General features: G+C 42.1%; 1 protein-coding gene and 1 long non-coding RNA gene across 2 annotated transcripts in view; both read left to right on the forward strand.

Annotated features, from left to right (window-relative positions):
- nrxn2b (neurexin 2b) overlaps positions 1-19,023 on the forward strand; it is a gene marked incomplete at its 3' end in the record, with an annotated part of 1,346,377 nt that overhangs the window by 367,994 nt on the left and 959,360 nt on the right. The window lies entirely within an intron of this gene.
- LOC308297680 lies at positions 7,373-10,280 on the forward strand. Its single transcript, XR_013962679.1, has 3 exons — positions 7,373-7,491; positions 7,935-8,109; positions 8,600-10,280. It is a non-coding gene; the product is annotated as an uncharacterized lncRNA (long non-coding RNA).

The following is a 19,023-nucleotide window of genomic DNA, read 5'->3' on the forward strand; positions in this document are numbered from 1 at the left end:
GGGTAGTGCTCCAAGCACCTAGGCTGGTAATTCAGCCTTTGCAGCGTTGCAGGTTCAAGTCCAGATCCTGGCGACCTTTGCTTCCCTTTCTCTCTCCCCTTTTTCTGTCAGCATTCTTTACACTCATCAATAAAGGCAGAAAAAAAGTGCACTATTGCTATCAATGGATAGTATTATTTTAAGAAGTAAATGTTTTTCTCCCCTTGAGCCAAGGTATGGCAGCTGCCATACCTTGCCATACCCGAGTGATGCCTCTGACTTCCTTGTCGCTAACTCGCAAGTGGCTGAACTCACCAATCAGAGGCTAGAAGGACAGAGAGACAGACTGACTGACTGACTGACTGACTGACTGACTGACTGACTAAAGAAAACCATTATTATATAACGGTTTTAAAGATACTGATGTAAATGTTTAAAACATGTAAATATGATCCACCGTGGTTCCCATCTGGGAATTAGCTGAAAGACTATGTAAATAATAAGACTAGACAAGCCTGGTTAAGCTGGACCTTAATACATGTATGCCAAGTGGAGATAAGTGTGGGGATTTGAATTATGATTAATGTTCACAACGTATGGTGGTGTGTTCCATGCATGAGTGTAGCACATTGGTACTGTGTGGGTGCAAGTTCTCCACTTCATTTACAATAACGCACAGCTCACCCAAGACTATAGAGATGTATCATCCAGCCTGTAGGGGGATGTCAACAGCCATTTGGAGCACTGAGTTCAACTCTCTGGGGATGTAGAAATGCTTCGCTTTTGGCCTGGGCCACTGGCGTACCGGTTCTGATACCTGACAGCGTGTTGCGGGTTCGACTCCCCGATTCCGACTCCCCATTTCCTGTGCGCTGCATCCAGTTGGTGTTACCTCGCGGCACTTCACGCACCTCAATACTGCGCCGCGCCGCTGTGTGTTCCCCTTAACTTTGATGGTCAGCAGCTCCAGAACCGGGAGAAGAGTGCAGAGTAGGGCATTCACGAATAGTGATTTTTAGTATTCGAATTATTCTACCTCAAAGTATTCGAATAGTCGAATATTCGACAGGACTGGCCAAACTGGCCAAACTGTCAAATATTAAGTAAGCAAGAGGCGAACATTGTGGAAATAGCCGATCTACATGCTCACAACGCCTCCCACGCGAGGCGTTGTGAGCATGTAGATCTACTATTTTCCACTATATTTATCTGCGGAACCGAGTCACATTAAATGTAATACCTACAATTCCTAGTGCTTGTCAGGGTTCTTATGACTTCCTATCTAGCCAAGCGTTATAAACCATGAAGAAATATATATATTCTTTTTTAGGACAAAACAATAAAAATGTTAAAATAAACGAATATTCGACTTCGGTGAACAACGTCGAATAGTGACTTAAGATAGCAAAAAATGTAGATTCAACGTTGACATATAGTGGGTAGTGTTGAATTTTGGTTACGATTGAAGACTGATGGTTTTTCTACATTGATTCACTGTTGTATTGCAGCGCAACATTCAAGGCTTGAAATGCCAGCATTGAATCTGCGTTGAATCTATGGTCCAAATTCAATGATTAAAATGTCAACATTCAATCAGCATTGAATCTATGCTGTTTGCCTTTTTCTTTTTCTTTTTTCTTGATGGGGGGAGGGGGGAGGCACACCCCTCCTCACACCCCCCCCTCCCCCCATATAATGATTGAAATGACAACATTGATTCAACGTTTTATCCATGCAGTTTGCCATTTTCTTTTATTTTTTTCTTGTTGGGGGGAGGGGGGCAACCCACTCCTCCTCCTCCCCCCTCCTCCCTCCCCCCCTCCTCCTCCTACCAACATTGATTCAATGTTTATCTATGACATTTGCCTTATTCTTTTTTGACGGGTGAGAGAGGGGGGATGCCTTCGCCTCCCCTCCCCTCCTCCCCCTACCTTCGCTAACCCTAACCTTAGCTGCCCTTGGGTTAGGGTTAGCCTTCTGGAGCCCATGGAGTGAATCTAAAATCAGATTCTCGATCAGTGCGTCGCTCCGATTCGCCCAATATAAGTTTCCTTCCACACAGACCTACGGTTTACAACTATAGGCTCTTAAAGGACAACTCCGCCCTAAATCACTTCTAGGCTGTGTTTCTTACTTGTTTTGATCCAAAATGACTGTCCATGGGGTCTATTAGGCATAAATGCTCCTGTTGTCTGATTTCCACAGCCAAAGCCAGCAGTCCGCAAAGCATAAAGTGGAACCCATAAGCCTCTTGCTTTTACACTCTTTATTTCTAGTCAAAAGTAATTTTCTTTTTCATGAATGTGTTACTAGTTGTCATTACAAACACATCCATGCCTTTGTTATCCCATACAAGCCACCACAGTCTCTAAAATCATGTTTTGAGGTCAGCACTCTGCTGAACTGTCAATCAAAGTGAACGTACTGGCCAATCACAGTGCGTCTTTTCCGGGACTTGGCAAAAAGCATAACAGCCTAACATCTGTTTAGCAGTGTGTGGTGTCTTTTTTTGAGACATCCAAGGCATGGATGTGTTTGTAATGACAACTAGTAACACATTCATGAAAAAGAAAAATCACTTTTGACCACAATAAATAGTGTACAAGCAATATGCTTATGGGCTCCAGTCTATGCTCTGAGGGCTGCTGGCTTCGGCTGTGGAAATCGGACAACAGGAGCATTTCTGCCTAATAGACCCCATGGACAGTAATTTTGGATCAACACAAGTAAGAAACACAGCCTAGAAGTGATTTAGGCGGAGTTGTCCTTCAATTTCCAAGTGCAGCGGTTCTCAAACTATGGGTCGCGACCCAAAGTGGAAGGAAAAAAAGACGATGTCCCTCACTCGGATATTACACCAGGCAGTCGTCTCGTGCATCAACTGACGACGATAGGCCGTGCTTCAATACACAATGTCACATCATGCATGTATAATTTGGGGGGCTGCGTCCACGACCAACGTGAAACCTCTCTCTCTCTCTCTCTCTCTCACACACACACCCCGACACCACACACACACACACACACACACACACCCACACACACACACACACACACACACACACACACACACACACACACACACACACACACACACACACACACAACTAGGCAGGAAATATTATTCATATTAAAGAGATGGAAAATTCAATGGAGTTGGTCCTGAATGACTGCGACACTTGTAAGTGTGAAAGGTCACTGAAAATATTGAAAACGTGACCTTTGGGCCTAAACAAATCATGAGATATTAGAAAAACATCAAAGGGATGGTGGGGGTGATCATCACTTGGATCTCAATACATAAATATCACAACACTGACCTCATCAAACCCTACATAGTCATACATGGAGATGACTGGATCATCACCTAGATATCCATATGGAATGACAATGACTCAACATCTCATGTCACCCTCGGGGATCTCCAAATATGGGCATATATGGGCCCATATATAGGTAATGTCCATATGGACACATTCGGAGATCCCTTATGTGTCTCTCCATAGATGGAGCTGACTATAATCACCTGCCATATCCCTGCCCATATATGTTTCTATGCATATATGGAGCTGACTATCTGATCCTCATATATGAAGATCACGTCACTGATCTCATCAAACACTGGCCTACGTCATGTTGTAGTCATCAGATGGACTACACTTTAACTTTATGCATCGGGTGGAAGCAGTTTACCCTCAAATACTTCCATGTGTTCAAGGGCATGGTCATTTTAGTTCCTACAAAATAAAACAGATGAGGTGTAGTTTAGCTTATTCTTTTAAGATGCAAAAATAAATATATATGTGAGTGTACTTTTCAGAGTAGCAATTGATTGCTGTTCAGGTGACAACAGATTGAATATTAACACAATATCTTAATGCTACTAAGTCAAAGAGAGTCAGTTAGTGTATAAAACGACTGTTTTTCGGTATAAAAATTAACTCTGCTCTGGCCAGGAGAATTTGGCAAATCTTTTATGGCCTGGGAACAAGTTTATTAATGGCCAACTATTTTCCTACGTTGATTCAACCATATTTTGCTATCTGGGTAGTATCAATATTCAAGTAGTAGTAGTATTAATATGCAGCTGGAACAGGGGGTCCCTGGAGCTCCGGGGGTCTTGGGAGGGGTGGAGGTTGTGGTTTGCCAGGCAAGGACTGTGTGTGCAAAGTTTGGCATGGTTGGGGCAACGGTGGCAGAGATATGAGTTGGGGAAAAGTGTGACGTGACGGACAGCCAGCATTTTCACGCGACAGGACCAACTACATCGGACTCAATGTCAAAAATCAAGTCAGAATAAGTGTATTTTATCTGAAAAAATATATAATTGATGCTGTGTGTTTTTTTATAACATTCCTATGTAAAATAAAATCCGGATTTATTAATATAATTATAGGCTATTAATGATATTATTAAAATTATTTATAGTATGTATTATAATTATAATAGTTGTAATAATTATTGTTATTATCATTATCAATCAATTTATTATCTAATATAATCTTTGCATAAGTGTTGTTCATCACATGAGAAACAATGCATTGTTGCATCAGCAGTTACAGGGTTAAGTTCGCAAACTTGGTTAGACCAGTGACATCACACAGAGTGACATCACACGGTGCTTTGATGTGCCTGCAGAGTGAAACTGGATTGAACCGGTTTGTTTGAATTGACTCAGTGACTCACTGCCACTGCTAGTGAGTGTGAATGCAGGCTGAAGGCTCTCTCATGGACTATATTTATATCTCCTTTTGGTAGGTGAAATTTAAACAATACTTAACCACTGGATAATGTATGTTAAGAATGTTGTCTGTGGTGTTTTTGTTTGTGGTGTTTCCTGAAGGGCCCATGCTAACCAGTAGACAAATACAAAGCTAATGCTAACTGATGCTAAAGTTACAGTACATCCTAAAGGAACTGAATGTTCCAACTGTGTTGAATAACTTATACTATGCCCTTTTGATAGAAGTGGCAGTTTTTTGGTTTTGTGTTATCATAGGTGCTTTGCTGTGTACTGTAGTATGTGTGGCTAACAAAGCTAACATTAGTTAGCAATTGTTCCATGTTAGCAGCATGTGTTGTTTGTAGCTAGCTAGCTAATGTCAATGTGCTAGTTGTTCAATGGTAGCAGAGAGTGTACAAATGGAACCAAACAACTCCTAACAGGTTAATTTGGTTCCATTTGTACACTGTTAGAGTTAAGGGGAGACCTTGACATTTTAATCTGTTGTTGACTGTTAGCCCCCAAAATAATCACATTTGAACTGCATGGGGAGTTTTGGGGACCTCCCAAAATATTCACATTTTATGGGGACCCTCCACCCACCAAGCACTTGGACTGCAGTGAGCTTGTAGATCTGCTATTTTCACATTGCCTCTTTCTTATATCAGCTGACAATTTGGCCAATGTTTGACCAGTTTGTATTTAGTGTTGTTTACTTTTGATGTTAGATCTTATAGTGGAGCTGATGTTAACACCACTGACACCAGCCAGACAAAATGACACATCTGACACTCAAAGGAGGCATGTGCTTGATCCATCATCATTTGTCAGATCATTTCATTTAATTTCTGGAATCAAATTGGTTTAATTAATTGATAACGTGTGTGTGTGTGTGTGTGTGTGTGTGTGTGTGTGTGTGTGTGTGTGTGTGTGTGTGTGTGTGTGTGTGTGTGTGTGTGTGTGTGTGTGTGTGTGTGTGTGTGTGTGTGTGTGTGTAATTGATAATGTGTGTGTGTGTGTGTGTGTGTACACTGTAGGAAGAGTCCTTCAAGGCGTGTTAAAGAGGACTACGCAAATCACTGCCTTGTTTCCATACCTGGCCGATCCCTAGGGCACTTTGGGCTATGTAAGTACATAATACAAGTCTAACTTCTTTACTCCTCACTCCTGGAATTGCTCGAAAAGACAAGAGTGAGATTTCAACTAAATTTCAACAAATGTTCTATATGCTGACCCCAACAAGTTGATCGCCACAGATGTCAGACCTGTTGACCTTGATTTTAGCAATTCTCCAGACAAGGGCATGTGTTTAGTTTTTTAAGGAGAAAAATAAAACACGTTCTTGTTTTTTAGGAGCAGTATTACAATCCAGTAGATGGGAGTGGGTTTCTTCAGCTAACGACAGAAACCCAGTGTCTTGAGGGCATCGCACTGATGATGGTCAAGGAGAAGATGAAACAGACCTTCACCCATCGCCAAACAATGGTTCATGACCCAGTGAAGTCCTCTGAAATATTCACCACCTTTACAAGATTTCTTGACATTGCAGGAATGGTATGTCGCTCTTGAACTGTCTTGCCTTAAAGTCAAACTGAAATAAAAAATGACTTTAAACAGATCACATCCCTGGTCATAGGGTGAACCCATTAAAATGTATGCCATGTTGTTTGTATTCCATCCTGTCTGCAGATACAGGATTTTCTGATGTTTGGTGATGACATCGCTGCAGAAGTGGCCTACTTACTCACTACATGCAGTAAGTCCTTGAACAAAGCTGTGGACTCGCCCAGACAGGCGACCATGTAGATCTGCTTCATAATGCTGAATCCACAACAGAAGAACTGGAAAATGGTACGCTGGAATTAAAGGAATAATACTAATGGAAGAGGGGATGGTTTTGAAACCAAAATGTAAACAGATTTTAGTAAAAATGTCTTTGTTTCCCCCCACCCTTTTATTTTCAGGATGGGACAGTGAGATGTCCTCCATCTTGCCTTATCCACCACATGCCACCCTCACCTCAAGGCCGCAACGAGACTAGGAAAGCTCTCAGCCCGACAAGCCATTGACCACCTTTTGAAGTTTATCTAGGTAAGGTTACAGTTCAATTAAAGTTTTTAAGATGGCTCACTGTACTGTCCCTAATATTCACCCTTAAAACTATACTTTTCTGAAATTATGCGATGACCATGCTCATCTGTAATCAGCGACTGCCCTGTGATATGTGTCTGCTTCTAAATCTAAATACAGAATGAAGAAATTCAAAAACTGTCCTGGGTGTTCCCAAAATTAGATGCTAAAATGACAAAAAGTAATTTTGAAATTGGAATATCTCTTTAAGTTACTCTAGACCCCCGGGTGTGTTGTTATAAATATACCCTACCCTGGCTGGGTCACCCACCATTCACAAAAAATGAAGCATAGTGTTGCAGTTGTCAATTCTGTCAGCTCATTTCTTTGTCTCACTTGAAACTTTACATTTTCTGTTTACTGGAGAGATGGGGAGAGAAGGTTGCCATTGAACAATCCCTGCTACTGAGAAAATAAATATTCCATAGCAATGGCATAGCAATGACTGTTATCAGAATATAGCGCTATTTAACACTTATTTGTTGTTACTCAACCTTTGAATATGTTGGGATTGCCATAATATTTTTTCCTCTTCATTCCAGGCATTGAACACCTGCAAGCTCTACAGGGACTTGTTGAGATGGTTGGGGACATGGAGATGGCAGATCCAATGTGAAAAGTTTATGTGTTGGCCATTGAGGTGCAAGAGCTATATCCAGGTATGTATAAATGTATTATGGATTTTACATTTTTGATGGTACGATTATAGTCCAGGTAAAAATTTGGGAGGTAGACGAACATGTTCAATATACATTTCACACTACAGTGAGAAGATTAACTATCTTAACTATATCCCATACTACGCGTTGTGATCTGTTAGAGCTAGAAAGTTAAGTTTCCTTTAGGCCTGCTTTACACTGGCAGTCAAATCCAGCCTAAATCAGATCTGAGTCACATTCAGATTGGAATCTGATTGGCTTAAATGGTCACATGGAACCAATCAGATTCCAACCCGGATGTGACACAGATCTGATTCAGGCTGGGTTTGGCTGCCAGTGTAGTCTGTTTCCATGGTCCACTTGAAGAGCAGAAACTTTGTGAAATGTGTTAATCATGGAATCTCTGTTCACTGGCTGTGGACTCTGTGTTCTCGTTGGAACAGGTAGCCATTCACCACAGTGCTAAGAAGGACTGCAGTCGCCTGTTCCACCAGTTGTTTGACAAATTCTTCACGACTGAAGAACTGAAGGATGCAGTTGTCACAGGGAGGCATGGTGTTGTTCCAGAGCTCGAGGGCAAACATATGCTGGACCCCACCAAAGTGGAAAAGATTCAAAGTAAGTTTATCTTACACTTACACGTTTTGTAAAGTATATTCCGATATACAGTATGATGTCACCATTGCATTGGTTATATGTGGGAAATAATGTGTCTGATACATTGTGCAGTAGTTAGTAAAGAAATGCTGCCCAGCTCCAACATGATGTTGCAGTGGTGAGAGTCTCTCCCAGTCTAGTCAAATACTTTTTAATGTAATATTGTAACATCCCCCACTGACTGAGCAAAGGACCGAACATGGGGACAACTAGCCCCATATAGAACCTCACTCTCCCCTGCATACCGTTGTGCTCCTCGAGATGAGGTCGTAAGCGGATATCCCTATGCCTCCACAAAAAGTAAAGGTAGTTCCATGCTCCCAGAGTATGATTTTCCATCCCGCGGTGCATAACAGTATGCAGCAGAGGTTCTATATGGGCTAGGGGAAAACATGTTTAATGTGCTATTATAGCTAATTTCATCTTCTCTGTCTCCAATCTTACGGTATAGCACCGAAGCTGGATGGAAGGCAGTATCGGTGGACTGGTTGGACAACGCTGAGGTGATTCACCGCAAGGGGAAGAGCAGGCTGTTCTTCCTGAGAAGACTGGGATCGTTTAGCCACCAAACTGTTATGCCAGGGTTTTTTTTTAAATTAATGTGGAATAACGTGCTGGGGAGGAACTGAGCGAGTGACACCTTCAACTCAACAGACTGGTGAGGAAGGCGGGCTCCGTTGTTGGGTTCTCCTTGTAGGGGGTGGAGGATTGGCCAGGGTGGAAGCTGGACACAAACTTGAAGAAATCCTCCCACCCCCTCCACCTTAAGACAGAGGAGCCGATAGATTAATCTACCCAGGACGGAGATGTGAGAGACTGGGAAAGTCCTTTGTGAATGTTATACAATGAGAGAGAGACACAGCGGTCGTTTGGACAACTGTAACTTAACTGGAATAATTGTTACTGACTGTTCCTGTGCGGCTTTGCTGGGAGTCCAGCCCATGTCACTTCTGCTTTTTTGCACTGACCAATGGACATTTTGCATTCTCTGTAAGTATGTGCCTGTATGTTACAGTTTTTTTCGATTGCTAAAACACATTTTTCAAAACTGTACGTTTGTTTCAAAACTGCACACACAAAACTCCAAACATCAAACACAAATTGCTAAACCCTGGCATCCCTTTGCAAAACAACTCTTTGCCATCAAATCTCTTAACATGTTCACAAAATGGAACTCGTGTTTTCATTTGGTAAACACAGCCATATTTTCACATGACACACACATGCATTCATTGAATAAACACAACTAGCTTTTGGCTGAACACTACCAAGCATGAACAGAACACTGAAGAGCAAAATTGAAAACACAATTGTCGAAATGGAACACACTGAATGAATGTCAATTACTCTGGTAAATGAACCAATTCCCTTTTTGTAAAATGACCCAGTGTATGCCCACTTCTCTCATAGACAAACATAAAACAGCACACAAATATGCAGACAAAACATTTTATTGACTGTAGGTCTAAAGGTTTACCCCCAAACACTCCAAACAAGCCCACAACGCGTTGTGTGCTTGTAGATCGGCTGTTTTCAATAGTTTTGTGCGACAGTCTTGTATGATGTAGCAGGGCTTTTCTTTACCAAAAGCCGTACACATTTGAAACTTGGAGATACAAGTTTTCTGCCCGACAGTGACGATATTTTAGTGATTATGTTGCGAGGAAAACGTTGAGCCATTACATAATAGCCATTTTGGTTAGAACTGACTGAAAATAACTTTGTACTTCAAGTTTAAAATTATACTAAATAATATTTGAGTGTCCAAATAAATTCCAAATATTATCAAATGATCTCGCGGCACCCCTGGACTGCCGTCGTGGCACCCCAGGGTGCCCCATCACCCACTTTGAAAACCCCTGGCCTAGAGTGCCGCATGAAGCCCTGACAGGCCTCAAAGCCCACATCTCCACAAGCCTCCTCCATGGCCTGAAGCAGTGGGACCTGGCTCTGAATTGCTCGCCTGACCCGAAAGTTTAGAGATTTGAATATTTGTGTGTTGTGGATTGATGCTATGAGATTTTATGTGAGAAGTGTGTGCAAACCTGAAAAGTGTGTCTTGTGTTTTGACAACAAGGTGATGTGAAATTTGTCTTAACCCATCTAGACCGGGACAGCGTTTTGTTTTTGAACTTGGACTTTTTTTTTCCTTCTTTTTGCAGATTTATAACCTTGTATGTTCTATATTTCATCTGTTTTGTTCTATATATCATCTGTTGAAGCAGTTCAAAGCAGGACTAAATGCCTTCAATTCAGTTTAATAAATGTGAAGATTCTAATCTCATTGTATTTTTATATTTTCACATTTTGGGAAATGTATGGTAATTTTGAACAAGATCTAGCCTTACAGTGATCAGCATACACATAATTTAAAATGTACATGCAGATTACCATTAGGTTGTTGGATGATCAGGATAAATATTGATTCCTAACATGATTCAGTATGATCAATTTATAAATTAAATCTGTGTTCTATTCCTGATGTTGATTCAACATAAAATCAACTAAAATGTGCATGCAGATTACCATTTAGATGATGGTTGAATCAATGTTGATTCCTAATGTTGATTCTACATTAAATCAACTAAAATGTGCATGCAGATTACCATTTAGATGATGGTTGAATCAATATTGATTCATAACGTTGATTCAACGTAAAATCAACTAAAAATCAGCTTGCAGAATACCATTTAGATGATGGTTGAATCATGGTTGAATCAATGCTGAAATAGTGCTTAAACACCAATGTTGAATCAATATAAAATGGCGTTGTGATTTCAGCATAGTTTCAACGTTGGTGTTGAATATTGATTCAACCGTTCTGGCCAACTATTTTGCTACGTTGATTCAACCATATTTTGCTATCTGGGATTTGATGTTTGAATATTCGAATATTTGGTGAATGCCCTAGTGCAGAGTGAAGACGTCAGACATTCCATGGCCCGACCACCATAAAGCTAAAATGAACCATGAAGCAGGCTCCCTCTCTCCAGTCTCCTCGCAACTTATCGGAGCGACGGCACCAGTCAGCCACGCTGGGCTCCAGCCACGTCTCACCGAATGCCAGAACGCAGCAGCAGCAGCAGCGAATAGTCCCACTGGTGGTTAATCCGTGCAGCACAGCTCATCTAAGCTTATTTTTTCCTGCCACTGAACATTTTGCTGTAGCACAATTTGCCAGACAGAGTGGGTTTGGTTTTGTTTTGTTTGTTTCGCTGTCTGGTTCTGCAGCGCTCCGACGCGCCTCCGTCTCTTTTGTTGTCCGATGAGCGAGTAAACAAAGGGCCGATGGGAGCTGGCGTGGTGTCGTCTGCCGTGTCAAAAGTCAGCTTAAAGTCTGAACAGGCTGATGATGGTTATCTCCAGTTGGTCGATCGTACTGAATACTGTAGCACTGGATGTGTGAAATGAAATGAAATCCACTCCAGTTGGCTGACTTTTATTCAAAGCATTTATATCAGAGGGGGGACCAATGTTACGGCTACGGCTGGCTTAGTGGTCCGGGCAACTAGGCCCTGACAGCGTGTTGCGGGTTCGACTCCCGATCCTGACGGCCTTTGCTGCGTGTAATTCTCCATCTCTCTCTCTCTCCCTCTCTCTCTCTCTCCCTCTCTCCATTTCCTTTCAGTCTACTGTATCCATCAATAATTAAAGGCAGGAAAAAGACAAAAGAACTTATATATGCAAATATATAATACATTGTATATCCTGCGGGGGAAATTCTGTTTAAGCTTCTGCTTCCCCCAGTTGATGGTTGCTCAGATGGTCATGATGAGTGCTCATTTGGGAGCTATTGGGTTTGGCAGTGGTGTAAAGTAACTTAAGTAGATTTATTTAAGTACTGTACTTACAGTACACCTTTGAGGTATTTTGACTTTACTTGAGTATTTCCAATTTTCAATACTTTTACTTGTACTTCACTACATCTCAAAGTCAGATATTGTACTTTTACTCCACTACAATTCTTTGAAAACTTTACTTAGCTCACAACTGAAGACCAATTATGTGAAGATAGGTTGAAAAGTGGTGAAGTTGTCCTTTAAGTACATTTTGATTCCAACACTTTCATACATTTAGTCAAGTACATTTTGAATTCCAGATTCGTCTTGTAACAGAGTATTTCTATATTGCAGTATTGATACTTTTACTTAAGTAAAACATTTTATAACTTTTTCCACCGCTGGTATTGGTTAGAGATACATACTGTAGACATGACCTTCTAATTACAGATACTCACGGCCTCCCAATAATATAATATATGAGTATTAAAGACTTTACAAGGGCATTAATACAAGATCATTAAAATGAGGGCATTAATAAGTTGCTACAAGAGCATAAGAATGAGAGCATTAATAGTCCTATGGTATTCCTAACCAATGAATGTCCAAAGCCTAAAAATATATCATTCTAGCCAGCTCTAGTAGGGAAAGGATAACTCAATCTCTCGCATTTTTGTGATTGAGATATGTGAGACAGGCAGACACATGCATGATTCAGCAATAGACACATCCATGATTCAGCATTGGGGACTCAGTCACCCACCCACCCACCCAGCCAGTCAGTCAGTCAGTCAGTCAGTAAGCTACATGGACTCATATTGGCAGGTCCCTGGCAATAAATAACTGTGTAAACATAAATATGCAGGATGCGTATATTGTGCATGGTGGCTCACTGGAGAGGCTCTGCTACAGTAAATGGAGACTTGAGAAGTAGAGTAGACAAGTTGACAACTATTAAGGAGCTGTCCATACTGTCTCCGACCACCAAACCTTTCGTCTGAGAGTTCCGAATTTCCGACGTGCAGCAGTTGAACCTGACCTTTCCGACGAAAACTTCAGTGGTCGGAGAGAGTATGGACAGGCCTTTATGCCAATATGGCTGCCGTGAAGAAGGTCTATTCAGACCTGTTAAAAATCTGAGATGCGGAAGATTATAGGAATAGTTGAATTTTAGCTAAGCAGCTCACTAGGCTTTGAATAAAATGTTGAGTATGAGTTATTTACGGGACAGCACAGGTGAAACGGAAGTTATACCACATAGTGTACAAGCAGCATTTAAGACACAGGTAAAATACTTACAGTATATCGTCGTTGTCGAGCGGTAACCTCTCAGATTTATACGTTCTTTCGTAAAGTAAAGCCCTGCTTCATCATACAAAGTGGTCGCACAAAAGTAGTGAAAACAGCAGATCTACAAGCACACAAGAGGCGTTGTGTGCTTGTAGATCGGCTGTTTTCACTAGTTTAAATCATTTTTAAAATGATAAATGCAAAACGAACGATTTTGGACATACAAGGTTTTCACCCGACAACAACGATATGGTTGTAACCATTCATTCATTCATTCATTCATTCATTCATTCATTCATTCATTCATTCTCTCTCCTTTTTCTTTTCCTTTTTCTTTTGCTTGGGTGGATTATAAATCAAATTGTAGGGGAACTGCAATGTGTGAACACCATTACAAAAAAAAGTGGGATATTGCTCAACGAAGGTATCAATCTCCTTTACACACCAAATGCCAGGCACATTAGGGTTGGTGCAGCGCTGGGTTATTCATTGTAATTGCACTTAGCAATTTCCGATTATGTATGCGCAATGTGGTCTGTGTGAATCTCATGGGAAAAGTGGGGATATTTTTTACCAAATATGCAGGTTTTTACAAGAACATTCATAAAAGGGATTTGAGGCTACTATTATGACAAGAGCTGACCCCCAGCAGCAATTAATTATTGGGTGAGCTCACATGGAGTGCTACAAATGAGAATAATCTGTCCATGAAATTGCATTGAGGGGTTCTATAAATGTGTACAGAATACATGGCTAAAAATAGATAGCCATATTTATACACCAATGTATGGTATATCAGCCATTCAAGGGCTCCATTTACACCTGTAATTTTATACCAGTTTCTACTTATTTTTTTAGAGAAAATGAGAATACCATGGAGATTAATCTGCCCATGAAATTGCATTGATGGGTTCTATAGCTGTGTACGGAATGCATAGCTAAAAATAGATATTCAGCTATATTTAATTTATACAACAATGTATGGGATGTCATTCAAGGGCTACTGTATCACATTCCATTCCACATGTTTAATTGTGCAGATCTCTCTCTGTGTGTGTGTGTGTGTGTGTGTGTGTGTGTGTGTGTGTGTGTGTGTGTGTGTGTGTGTGTGTGCGTGTGCGTGTGCGTGTGCATGCGTGCGTGCGTGCATACTAATTGACCTGTTCCTCCTGTACTATAGCATGTCATGCAATTACAAGCTACTGTACGTTCATCTCCTCTGCGTTCCCTCGGGAGCAGATGTGACGTTCTAAGCACGCAGTTTGGTGATACAATCAAAATGGTAAATGGTGCTTTTATATAGAGCCTTTATCCAAAGCGCTTTACATAGATTGTGCATTACATTCACCCATTCACACACACACATTCATACACCGACGACAGAGGAAACCATGTAAGGCACCAACCTGCTCATCGGGAGCAATTAGGGGTTCAGCATCTTGCTCAAGGACACTTCAACACTATCTCTGGGGGAGCCCGGGATCGAACTGGGTTCCCATCTGGCCACTCTACCGGCCACTCTACCCCTGAGCCACATAAGAGAAGAGACTGGAAGTAGGGGGGAGCTTTGGAGGGGGAGCTTTAACCATTTAAGCCCTAATTTTATACTTGTAAACTTAGTTAATTGAAGTGATGGGCAGTAGCTAGCTACAAGTAGCTTAGCTACATAGCTTAACTACAGTAGCGTAACGGTAATTTGCAACCTTTCTCTGGGGATAGCTTGTAGTGTAGTTAAGCTATATTTAATCAAGAGTAACTATAGTGTAGCTTACTACATTCTCCAAGAAGCTTGCCCATCATGGTCGGAGAAAGATGAATAAATAGACCAGCAAATTGAATATTGTACCCATTAGTGAGGGGACATTCAGGACTGTATGACCCCCTTTTTTGCCTGCCTATTTGTTTGGTGGACAGTTGTTCTTGATCATGAATTTGATGAGAAAAAGTAGAGTCGATGTAGCTAGCTGCATTTGCCATGTAGCTTGTAGTGCACTCTGAGCTGAACGCGGACAGTTTCTGTATGCAGAAGGGCGGGCGCGGCGAATCTCTCCGCGAGTCTCCAGCCAATAGCATGTGTTCTCCTCCCCCCACCCTCCTCTGCTCAGCGCAGAGAACGCTGCTGCGTCATGACGTCAACACATTCGGTGCGACGCTCTCTGCACTCTGATTGGTTAGGGAAATTCTACACTTCCTACAACAGTGATCATAACGCGATCGCCCAGGCTTCTTTTTCTTTCCGATCGCCAAAAGAAGCCTGGGTTTCCGAGGCTACTTGTAGAGTAGCTACAAATAGTAGTTGCTGTAGTTTGCTGTAATTAAAGCTATATTTAATCATGAGTAACTTGTAGCTTAGCTAACTACATTTTCCAAGTAGCTTGCTCATCTGGTTAATTGCCAAAAAATGCTACCCTTTAATGACATGCCCAAAAACAGGGAGGGCAGGTTGATAGTGGTTATTAAGTTGACATGAAAGTGTAAAAACCTCAATAAACTTGGGGAGCAGATGGTGTTGGCTCTGCACAGGCTTTGGCCTTTGGTTAAAGCTGACTCTATTCAAATAACGGTTGATGCGGAGGAGGAAAGAAAAAGGTGCGGGAAGGTATTGATGCGTCCAAGCTTTCCTCTGGCAGCCCCAGAGCCGCTGTTATACCGCGCGCCTGCACGCAGCGTCCAGCCAGGCTCCAGCAACACAAACGCATGCAGTCAGGGGTTTCGCACCAAATACTGGTGCCCTGGGTACAAGGATTCACCGCGGGCCCCCCATGAATGTTCTTCATAGTTTGGAGGGGGTTTAACCCATTTAGACTGGGGATGCAACTATTGAAAAATAGCAGATATACAAGCTCACGGCGCTGCAAGCTTGTAGATCTGCTATTTTAGAAAAATCGTGAAAATGTCTTTGACTATTTCAAATCCTTCAAAGGTTTTTTGAAAAACACATGTTTCAATGTCAGTGGTGTTCCAACTTTTTCATGTGAAGGACCCCCAAAATGATATGTATTTGGCCACGGACCCTCATGTCAAAATATTTAGTTCCAGGGACCCCCCATAAGCAAAATTTTAGTTACAAATGTTTGCTTAAAAAATACATGATATATTCAAAGATTTGCACACATTCTCACGACTTTTCAAAAATAGCAGATCTACAAGCTCGCAGCGAACTTGTATATCTGCTATTTTTCAATAGCTAAAGTATAAAATAATTAAGGCCCCTCCTCCACCTTGGGCCCTAGTAACTGAGTCCCACTCCCCCCCCCCCCCCCCCCTTGTGACGCCCCTGCAAACGCAGGTGATAAATGAGAGCCCGCAGACCCGGCGTTGTTATCAGCAACACTAAGGGGGGCCGCAAACTGGTACAACATACGATAGCTGTGCCGTGGGGTAGGACGCATGCCGAGGTGACCAGGGCTAGCGCTTGATATATCGGCGCGAGCCGTGACAATATACGATTCATGGCACGAGGGGCCCCCCAGCGGCCCCCACCCCATGTCAGGAGCACCGGGGCCAATAGCCGTCAATGATTGAGAGAGGGAATAGGTGGAGAAATAACCTGCTCTGTGTGTGTGTGTGTGTGTGTGTGTGTGTGTGTGTGTGTGTGTGTGTGTGCGCGTGCGTGTGTGTGTGTTTGCGAGACGAAGCAATGCAATTTGATATGAATCAGTCAAACTACTTTTTTGTGTACTTCATTGGTGGTTCTCTGAGGTAAAGTACATTCCGCTGATGCTGGGGGTTTACAATAATTGCTGTGTGTGTGTGCGTGCACGTGGCTGCACGCATGTACACTGTGTGTGTGCGCGTGTGCCCGTGTTGTTTGTTTGCACGAGTGGTTTATAGGTATGCTTGTTAAAAAACGGTGTGCGGTTGTGAAACGACCAACCAATTAAATCCAATCTGTTCCAGGGGACAGATGACATCATAAAAGCGTGTCATCCTGCCAGCGCACGCACACACACACACACACATACACACACACACACACGCACACGCACACGCCGCACATACACAAATCATAGCTCAGAGTATAAATATAGCACTCGAAAATATATGTGCGGTTGGACAATAACACGTATAATTATTTACCGCTGCCTTCTCTCTTTCTATTCTCCTCCTCAAATCTTTCTCATTCTCCCTCCCGCTGTCATCATCTCCCATCTCGTTTCGTCTCATCCCTCTCATCGGTTTGTGTGTTCGCTCGCGTGTGTCTATAGTGTAGCTTGTCGTTTCTAGCCATCACGCGCCACTCCCGCGGGAAAAGCGGCATGTGGCGCTGACAAACAAAATCGACGACGCCGCTGATCCGTTGTAGCCGACGTCGAGTGTTTCGCCAAGCGTTCCGAAGTTGGCTCTGCTGCGAACAGACTTTTTCCCAGAAATATAATAATTGTAACATAATACGATAGTCATGATTAGACTGTATTATGGCTGGTTGTGCTTTTACCCTGCCTTGAATTAGGCCTTCCTCCTGTTCTTAACAGCAGTTGTTGTGTTTCTCTTAGTCTTGCGATTGACACTTTACTCATTTAGCTGATAAGCCTATCCAGTGTGACTTAAGTGCAAGAACCCTAGTTAACAAGACATAGACAGGGTAAATTGTTGAGTAAATAAGGTGCAAAGAAAAACGATTATTTAGCACTCATCAACAAGAAAACAATACAGAACATTTCTGCCTAAAAATAAAACACTTGTACATAAAGTACCTCGTCTCTATTACTCATTACAGGTGACAACATTATGCACAGCAAAATCCTCAGTGTTAATTGACTTTGCGCTGAACATATCAGAGTTAAATTAACACTTGGATCTACTGTGTTGCTGAATATTTGGAGAAGCCAGTTAATTGACTCAACTGTGGCATTGGTTTGAATCACACAACATGCCGGGAGGATACGCTTGGCAGTCTGCTCACATGAGCAAGGCACTTCACACCAAACTGCTTCCAGTTGATTGATTGGTTGATTGATTGATTGATTGATTGATTGATTGATTGATTGATTGATTGCATAATGTATTAGTGAGAAATGTAAACAGCACGTGGTACAATCAGACATTAAGGCTAAACAGACCAGTAAGATGCCTAAGGGCGAAAAGCGCTGTCTTCGCCATCTGTCTTGGCCATATATGGATTATGTTGTCTGGAGATCCATATATGGAGATCCCTTTTATGCCCACTCAGCATCAAGGGTTGGATTGGGGGTCTCTGCGACATACAGTACTAGCGTCATGTTCAGGGGTTGTACTTGTACATCAAGCTGCCTCACGCTATAGAACCAGGAGATAGGCTCCTGCCCTATGGGCCTCATGGCTCGGCAAGGCTTACTTCAACAAATACAAAACACCATATCGTCGTTGTCGGGTGAAAACCTTGCATGTCCAAAACCGTTTGTTTTACATTTTTCATTTTAAAAATGATTTAAACGAGTGAAAACAGCCGATCTACAAGCACACAACGCCTCGCGCCGCGAGGCGTTGTGTGCTTGTAGATCTGCTGTTTTCACTAATTGTGTGCGACAGCCTTGTACGATGAAGCAGGGCTTTACTTTGCGAAAGAACATACACATTTGAAACTTGGAGATACGAGGTTTCCACTCGACGATATACAAAGGAGGAAAAGGAAAAACGGAGGCAGTGAACGACGCCTCCTTTCTATGGGAATTTGTATTTACTTTACCTCCCCTTGTGGTCTCCTGATAGACGATTTTTCAGGACAGTTTTGAAAGAAACCAGTGATTCCACATTTCCACAAAGAACCCAGGGCATTCCACGTTTTAGTGGCAGTAGTAGTAGAATGAGAATTTTCCCAATGTGT

The sequence above is a fragment of the Nannobrachium achirus genome, assembly GCF_963921795.1.
Source record: "Nannobrachium achirus genome assembly, chromosome: 14".
Classification (NCBI taxonomy): domain Eukaryota; kingdom Metazoa; phylum Chordata; class Actinopteri; order Myctophiformes; family Myctophidae; genus Nannobrachium; species Nannobrachium achirus.